Raw genomic sequence first — 9340 nt, forward strand, 5'->3', positions numbered from 1 at the left:
TCCTCGGTGGCCCCATGCTGGGTGGAAGCAGGAGTTAGCCCATGATGCATGAAGCGGCCCTCCAAGAGAAAGCGGTGCTGCCGTCACATAAGAAATGTCAACCTCCATCGGCCTTAGCAGGGCAAGGTTTTGCTGTAGGAAAGGGTTGGTCCATAAAGGCAAGCAGGATGTTCCTGGTCCCCTAAACTTCCCAAGAAGCTGGACTAAGAAGGGCTGGAGGACACCTTGGCCAACTGGGAGGACAAAGTTATAGCAAGTCACAGGTACCAGTGGTTGTAACAACTCCACTGCCTCATGTGAAGGGAGTTTCTTGAAAGGGCAGGGAGGGGGAGATGGTGGTCACTTCCAGCAGACGAGCTATGGCCAACCAGGCTGCGTAGGAAGCAAGGTATCTTTGCACTACAACGAGGATTTCTGCATCGCTGTTAACTTGGACTTCCTTAACGATTTTGGTAATTTCATGTCTTCCCTCCCCATTCAGAGCATCAGCACAGGGCAGGATAAAGATTTGTTTCCGCGTTGCATTTATGTCTGAAGATTGTGTTTATTCCAGAAACACTGCGGATCAGGCAAAAGCGCGTGGCTCCCTATTAGCTGTATTTGTGTGCCATGGGACATGGTTATTATTGCCTTCCTAAATATTTAATGTTTGTTTTGCTGGCTGATGCTCTTAAACAGCCTTAATTGTTTCACAACATCATGTTTCAATATATACTAGTAGAGTAAGCAACGCAAACTGCCCTAGTTTGTTTCAGGAGAGCAGAACCACGCTGAATCTGCAGTGTTTCATTTGATGTGAGGACAGACCTACTTTTGATTTTGAAACAGTGCAAAAGTAGGTGACATAAGAGCTCTAAGAGATGATGGAACACCATGAGAACCTGCTGAACACACTGGGATTGACCCATATTCTTAAAAAATGCATCTCACCAAAGTATGTTTCAATATGTAATAGAAATTGGACATGTGTAGAGAGCACTGTGGCCTATTCCATTATGTGACATCCCATTAGCACTGAGAGAAAAAGTGTCAGCAAAGCTTGATCAGATAATAAAATTTGCCATTCGTTAGCTAATTAAGAGAGCATTTGCCTTACTTCATACAAACACCTTGAGACAAAACTCAATGAGTTGTACACAGCCCCCTAGATCCACATGCAGCAAGTACTGGAAACTGTTAAAGAGCTTTTGTCTGGATTCAGCTCTGGACACAAACCCGGGCTGGGAGAAATCTGGGATAGCACCACCTGCATAATGAGCACACGAAACATGGAGACATGGACAACATTGACTATCATTTTGCTCTCCTCTCCACTTGTTATTCAGCCTTCTCCAAGGAGTCCTGGTTCCTTCCACTTGCCCAAGGCTTGTCCTCCAAACATGTGGAGTTTCTTCTCTCTTTCGTGCAGCCACTTCATTCTTCCCCATTAAACTGAGTGAGACTGTGAACATGTGCCTTTCTGATCCTGTCTCCTCCCCAAATTTCCTGCGTCTGAGCCCCCCTGCATTTCCCCCAGACGCTCTGGCTCTGTGGTATTCAAGACCTATCTCTCTGTTCTGCTCTGGAGAAATTCCAGCGCTACAGACCCCCGCTCTCAATTCAGACCCAGCTGGCCTGGCACCCCAGGCTTCGGCCACCCCGTTGTGCCAAGGCACCTTCCCACAAATGGCAACCTCCAAGGTTTAACAGCCCCACACTGTCCACGGGGTGGAGACAGGCAGTGGATGCACACACGGTCAGAGTGGGAGTGATGTCACATCCTCTGACTTACACATTTTTCCCAACTTTGAGCTGAATTCATAGGTCAAACATAGGCAAGTTCCCCAAGTACCCACAGCCTCTTGTTCCCTTCAACATTCCGATTCTTGGTGACATCTGTTAAGAGGTTTTTCTGGAGCACATCTGTCCGATGACTCAGGAACCCCTTTCATTCAGTATGCTAAGTGATCCAAGAGGCTGTCTGTCATGTATCTCTTGAATCTGCACTTTTGAACCTCTGATCCACAAACCCCTACTTATGCAGGGTCCAATGAAAGTAACTCATCAACCTGGAGCCTGTTATCAGTACAGTTAAATTGCTTTAGAAGGAGCTACATTGCCATAGGAAAAAATTTCAGACTCTGCAAACCAAAGCAGGTTGAAAACCACTGACCGGAAGATTTGGGATTCTGGGGCACATATCTAAGATGATTCAGAGGCTCCGCACTTCTCGAGCTGAAACATTAATAAGTTGGGATGATATAAGACTTTAGTTGGGATGAACACTGCTATATTGATGTGAGAAAGAAGTACTGAAGTCAATATTTGCCAGGTGGGATAATAAATCTTGATTTATGATCAGTGCAAAATTCAGTGGATGCGTTGCTATATACAGTCTATCGGGTAAACCAAGCCACTGTGTTTCCTTTATTTCAATTAGCTGCAAGTAATTTGCTAAGATATTCAGGGTAACGTGTAACTGAGATGTTCTGAGGGCCATTCCCAGCCTACGGCTAAATAATCTGACACCTCTAAGTGACGTGGAACATTTTTAGCCTTTGCTGGAGGCAAAACCGAAACTTAGACGGTGTGACTCCAATCCTTCCCCAGATTGCTGGGATTGTTTCTGCTGGGTCCCTGCCCCACAGCCATGCAGCCAGGGGCTGGAGTTAGAGGAGGTCACTCTAGCACGCCAGGGGAGGTTGGATGCGATGGGGCCTCCGTGTTACAGTTCCTCCCTGCCTTCACAACTCAGGTAAAAGGCAGCTGGTGTAAGCATGGAAAATTTACCCTGTTGTCTCTGACCACAAAGTGGCTTCAGCAGATGGGAGCTCGGTGGTTGCATTTCTCCATGCACATTAGGCAGCTTTATCATCCAGTCTTCCGTACACCTCCACTAGAAAGAGCCATAAAACTCTGCCTTTCTTCCCTGCCACAAACGTTTCAAGCTTCACTGATTAGGTTTGCATTGTATGTAGCTAGCTATTAAAGCCAAGCATTTACGGTCCTTCCAGTTTTGCAGGATAATTTCAGAAGCAATGGCCTCAAATGAAGTCCTTTGCTGTAGTTGAATAACCTGATTTGTACAAATATTTTAGCAAAAATCTGGACTATTCTGATTTCTATGTGGCTTCCCCCCTCCTAAGAATAATTGCGCCAAATCCTCCAAGACAGAGGATAAACACAGTGGTTTCAGTTTATTATAACAAAGCATAGATTTTTCATTGCTGCGTCACCAGGTCTTTCACTTGTCTTTGTCTCTGAAAGGTTTTGTTTTCATCTTTTCACCATCATATTTACGTAGAAAGGCACTGGACAGCTGAGGGGATTTTACTGTCTCTTACATTTCCTGTTCTGCTGTTTAATTAGTCATTTCTGAAAAGAACATTACTTAAAATACAAAGTTTCCCACTCACAAGAGAAAAAGAAGTCCAAGAGCCCCAAATAACCAAACATTGCTGTGTGAGGTTCATTTCTGATGTGTTTGGAGAAACAAGGTTTTGGATATGGAATTGGATTCAGTTACTGATTACACTTGGGGAAAATGGTGGGCTCAAAGCTGGTCTGAGTGCAGGAACCTGTCCCTTGGCTATTTTCCAAAGCCTAGTCCTGCATCTTATTTCAGCCAGGAGTTAATGCCCTGCTCATGCACCGTCGTCAGCTGGCAGCAAAAAGAAATTGCAGAGCAACAGCCAATGCTTTGCTCCATGTGCATCTGAGGGACCCCATCAAGCAAAGGACCAACTCCCCAGAAGATGCTGGCAAGCTGCTTATATATCACCTTCCTGTTGCCTCCACTTTGTGGATGTGGATTGTACCTTAAGCCAATAAAAGAGACGGTTCAGCACAAACTGTATCATTGGAACCTCCTGGAGATGGATGCAGAGCGGAAACGCTGTCCTTGTTTAAAACATACCCCACGCAGGGATGTGGGAAGACAGGTTGATATCCTCCAAACATAGCCACACTGCACCGCAAGCCCTGTGTCCTATCACCTGTCTGACATAGCCAAAGATAGAAGAAACTGTTCCTTACTGATACTCCTTATGGCCTTCAAAGAGCTTTGCTTCAAAGGCAGCTCAGCAGTCTCACTGCCGAAGTGGGGAAAGGGGAATTTATGCATGGAAAAGCCAGATGCCTTGGGCGAGATTCAGCGCAGAACCTGGTCTCTGGACTTCTCAACTGGCACAGAAAATCTCTCTTGCCGCTGCCCTTGTCCTGGAAAGAAGCTTATAGGCTCTCTCCTGGGGCTCTAGAGCCCAGTTTTTCTTGATGCCTGAAATTTAGAGGATTTTCTCCAGCAGCATTTTACTCGCTGTCAGTAGACTCTATATCCTAGTCGGCTCTTCTCTGTTCCTTGATTTTCTTCTACTCCTTCCCACCTTGGGGTTGGCATCTTCAAACAGGCTATGTCTACATGAGTAAGAAAAAGTGGCCAGGGAATGCTGGCCTTAGAGACAAGTGGTATGACCTTGCTAGAGACCACATGACTAAGCTATCCCCATCCTAAAACAGGACAGCTTCACCCATCCCATTCCTTGGGACCAGACCTCCCTTGAACTGTGCCTAGCCACTCCCTGGCAGGGTGCAAGTTGGCTGGACAAAAACCACGCCAGCAAGAGCATAACAAGTTGGGTGGTGCCAGGAGAGAGCTGGATCTGGACACATCCCCACAACCTCCTTGGAAAACCATCACACAAGAGGGACATGTGGATGTCACCTAACTCGAGCACAGCAACATCAATAACAAAACCTGATGCAGGACTAGGTTTTAATCTGCAACGTGATGAATGTCTTCAACTCCACCAGGAGCCATGGGTGGCCAAAGGTGTTTGGATATACTGTTAGCTAGCACATGTTGGACAACAGATGAAATGAAGAGCCAGATCCTGGCCAGGGCTGGCAACTTCTTCCCTTCAGATCACCTGCACCTTGCAGGAGAACCACAGCCAGTGCCCCCTCCCCAGCTGGTTTTGTGACATCTGGAGGGCTCTTTACAACTCACAACATCCTTAGCTTTCTGGGCAACGTTTCTACAAGTCCTCTCCTGGTCATCACCAGCCTGGAAGACCCTCTGTGATCCCAAGGGCCACACTCCCTTCTCCCCTGCTCATAAGAGTGTGGCTTCCCCCTCCAACTCCCGCAACAGGAGATGAAGTCTTGGTGATCCTGAATGCCTGGAGGTAAAATAAGCACTGAAGAGGAGTCGATCTCGGTGTTATGTATCCGTCCAGCCTGCAATCTCGTTTTCTCCCCGGGCCGGGTGAGTAGGGCAAAGGTTGCAGTAGCTGGCTGTCACTCTGGCGTCAGCTTGCTGCATGTGCACCACCGTTTATGACCAGTTGTCCAACACCTAGATCGAGATTCGTTTCAACAGCGCTACACACAAGCCGTTTGGTTTGGACTGCACCCGGGTGAGCAGGGAAGCCAGTTGTGATATATTTTAAACCCCAGAGCCTGGAACCGTGATACAATCTCCTTTGAAGACAGAAGCCAGGGGACAATTCATTCACAGCCCTATGAAAAGGGATACTTTTGGCTGGTGCAAAAGTTGGCTCTTTTCGCATCGGTATGGTTTGAAAGCATTCATCCCGCTCAGGGATGCTCTTAAATTCCCGCACCGGCAGCGCTCACAAATCCACTGCACGCACGCGACATCCAAAAGCAGAGGCCTTAAATCTCGAGCCACTCTGCTTTTTTCCAATGGCATATTTGACTATAAACACAGAGGAGTGAATTTGCCGGCTTGATTTTCGTGGACGGCGTGGCAGATTTGTTTGGACTGAACACCTGAGTCCGTGGTTTCTGACAGCTCACTACAAATAAATGCCCGTCCCCGAGCACGCATGCTGAAGTGTTCTGCGACCCACACAGAGCTAAAGGCTTCCTGTTGCAGCTGGAAAAAAAAAAAAAAATCTCTACAAGTCATGATTTTCTTGTGACCATCATCTTGTATTTAGCACATCTCTGTCAGCCAGGTGAAGACGGGTTACAGCAAACACTGCTCGCTTTCCGTTTATAATGCGCTGGACACAGTTCTTTTGTCAGGGCAATTTTCATCTTTGCAAAGCTGCTTCTGTTTGTGAACCGCACTCCTATACAGCACCTTCTCTGAGCAGTCATCAGAGCAGCTCTGAAATGTTTGGATAGTTTGAAATAAATTTCATCAGAAAAACCACAAGTTTCTATAAAGGAGTACAATTGTCCTGTGTTTTCTGGTTTGGAGGCTCTCAGAACAGCTTCTCCTTTCTCCAGGACAGGATTAATACATGTACTGTTGCTAAGTGTCCGATATTTATGTTCCATTAAGTTCAAAACAGAATTTATTTCTATTCAGCATCAACCCCCGCACTCTCAGATTCGCTCATGAGTTTTGCCTCGGTCTTTCTCGCAGTTCTTCTCCCCAACACATGGCCAAGACCACCGTCCAGATTGCAGGCTACCCCACTTTCAGTCCTGTTTGATAAGCCCCAGGGACATCAGATAGTCAAAAAGAAACTGTAAAATATCTCCTGCAGCCTCTGTAACTCATAGATGGTCAGATCCAGGAATCAAGCAACAGTGCTACCTGCCTGCACGTCTTTAATGTAGGTTTATTTACATCACTTAAATCCAGAGTCTGTGTATACCTTTGCAAGCTCTGTCCTTTCCCTCCTGGGCCACAGATTCAGTCCTGGGGTTGCAAACCCTCCTCCCACTGTCACTGCTGGGACCTTTTCCTCTTCCGTGATATGGTGATGGCAATTTCTACGTGTTTTTGAAAACAGAAGCACCTGGGCAGGCCTGTGAAACACTTCTCGCTTGCATTGCATTTATCTCCCAATCTGCTGAAATATTGACACATCAAAGGGAGCTTTCTGATCTAGCGGGGTTTTGATGTTCATTAAAGTAGCACGTGCGCCACAATTAGCAGCACTGCCCTGCAAGGCCAGGAGACACGAGCTCCAAGCCACGCTGGAGGTGACAAGGGCTCATCACCCCATGGCTGTTGTCCTGAGAGGGCAGCAAAGGAAATGCCCCGCTGCACCAGTGCACAAGGTCAGAAAACCTGGCACCTCCTTAAATGCTTTGCTGGATCCAGGCCTTTCTCTCTCCTAAATAAGTTATGCTTTGAAGCCACCACTCCAGCAACATGGCGTTTTCTGAATAAGGGGCCAAAAGCACCTAACTTGCAGGTAATGACGGAGCAGTGTTGCATGGGCATCATTCAAAAAAAAAAGGGACCCCCCCCCCCCCCTTCCCCGGTGAGCGGCCGTTTCCAAACTCTGTCCGTTCACACTCATCATCTCCTCCACCGCAGAGTTTGTAAAATAAACACCCTTCCCGCCCCGCCGCACTGTTATCATCTCCGCAGACAGCTCACACTCCACTTCCCTTCGGGGTGACTCACTCCGGATGCGTCTCTATCTGCCTTCCCTCTGACAGCGTGGTGCTCCCGCCTGCCGCCCCATGGACACCCCAGCCCCGAGGCATCCCATGGATGCGATCCCATGCTGTGACCACTCTGAATGACCCATGTGTCTGCCCTCGCAGGGATATTTCTCTTCCCACTATGTGAGTCAGGATGGTCCCCTCTCCTCTACCTGTTGCACTGGAGGTGGTAGCTTGAACCTGCTGTGGCAGCAGGTGGACATGCTCCACATCTCCTTGCCCTGCCCAGGAGAAGTTCAAGGCAGACCTGCTGCAGGCAGAAGGAAAGGCAGAAGGTAGATGGCAAAAGGGAGGAGAGAGCAGATCCAGGGAGGAAGCAGAGAACAAAATCAGGGATGCTGGGGGCGAGTGGCTGGCAAGCTCTGCTGCTGACACCCAGAAAGAGGGTGAGGAGCAGGGTGACCAGAGGATCTGCCTCCCCAAAACATCTCTCCGAACCATCTATGCTGCCCTTAATGCAGGGCCAGCATAACGAGTCCGGAGCCAGGCACAGAAGGGGTGTCATGGGGCAGGAGATCCTCTCGCATGACCAGTGCCATGCAAAGGCAACAGACACCCCAGCTTTGGTAAATCAAATCATGGCATTTTGTGGGGACCAGGTCTTCCAGCTCATGTCAGACACCCGTGCACCATCCCGCCAGCATGGGACCCTGGCAAGAGCCCACAGGGTGCCCCAAGCCTGCCGGCAGCACCGCCGGCCTTGGCGCCAGGAGCACCTCGGGCAAGGATGCTCCTCACGCTGTGGGAGCCCACCAGCCAGGGTGCCCTGTAAGACAGCACCTTGTCCTCCTCCGGGACCCCTGCAGACACCCAGTGCTGTGCCCACCCCTCTGGCTTCTGTTGAACACTCTGGCTTTTCTCTTTGTGTGGGAATAACACCCCAAAATATGATATTCCCAAGCACCCACGTGGCTCTGGCCAGCCAGCCATGGACCTCTAACCTCTCCTTCCCCTTAGCCTTTCAATTAGCTCTTGCCTTCCTGACGACTTCACTCAACACTCAGCACGATTAGAAGCCCGAGGAAGGCCACGGCTTTGTCTTGAACGATGAGCCAGATTAATCAGCTCCGATTGCACTGAATTACCTAGCTGGGGCTCCCAGCAACAACCTCCAATTCACCAGCAAACCAGTCAGCATCCCCGTTTCAACCAGGATAATCAGCAAGAGCACGAAGCCAGATGAATGACTAGGCAAGGGTGGGCTGCAGCCTGTCAGGAGCTGGAATATAAGTCAAAGCACTTTGAAATTAAATCCTCGCTTTGACAGGGAACTAATGCAGAGATTTTAAAGTAGGTGTAATACACTTAGACAGGCAGCCCGGTGCAAGTTGCTGTGCTTTGAATGAGTGGGTCCCAGCGACACGGCGAGCAGGGAGATGGAGTTGAAAAGACAAAGAGAATTTTGAATAGCTCCAAACCAGCTCGGCAAGATTTTAGAGATGGTAGCAAGAGGTTTTAGTAATGGACCTAACTAATAACATTGTTAGGAGGAGATTTGGTGCGCGGTCGTTGGCTGCTCGGGATCTTGGGTTTCACGCCAAGCAGCCATCTCCTGTCACGGGGGCAGTTGCCCCCTGTTTTAAATTAAGATGTTTGCACCTGTGTGGACCATGGGGGAAGGATGGAGATGTGGTGGATGAGGAGGGGGAGGGAGACAAGGATCCCCACTGCATCTCTGGCCCCCAGGGGTGGGCAAACCAAGCTGCCGTTAGCTCCTGTCGGGATTCCCAAAGGTCGACCTTTCTAGACAACTTCCAATGAGGATTTAACTCTCGATACTTGGTCAAGTGTCATCTTCCACGTGCACAACTCGGAGCCAGCACTGTGGCTGGCTGCTGCACACGGGGACAGTCCTGCACAGACACCGGGGGGGTCCGCAGCCCCATCCCAGCTGTCGGCTCCGGCCACTGTTCCCTGCTGATAGAAATTC

The sequence above is a fragment of the Apteryx mantelli genome, chromosome 26 (genome assembly GCF_036417845.1).
Source record: "Apteryx mantelli isolate bAptMan1 chromosome 26, bAptMan1.hap1, whole genome shotgun sequence".
Lineage (NCBI taxonomy): Eukaryota > Metazoa > Chordata > Aves > Apterygiformes > Apterygidae > Apteryx > Apteryx mantelli.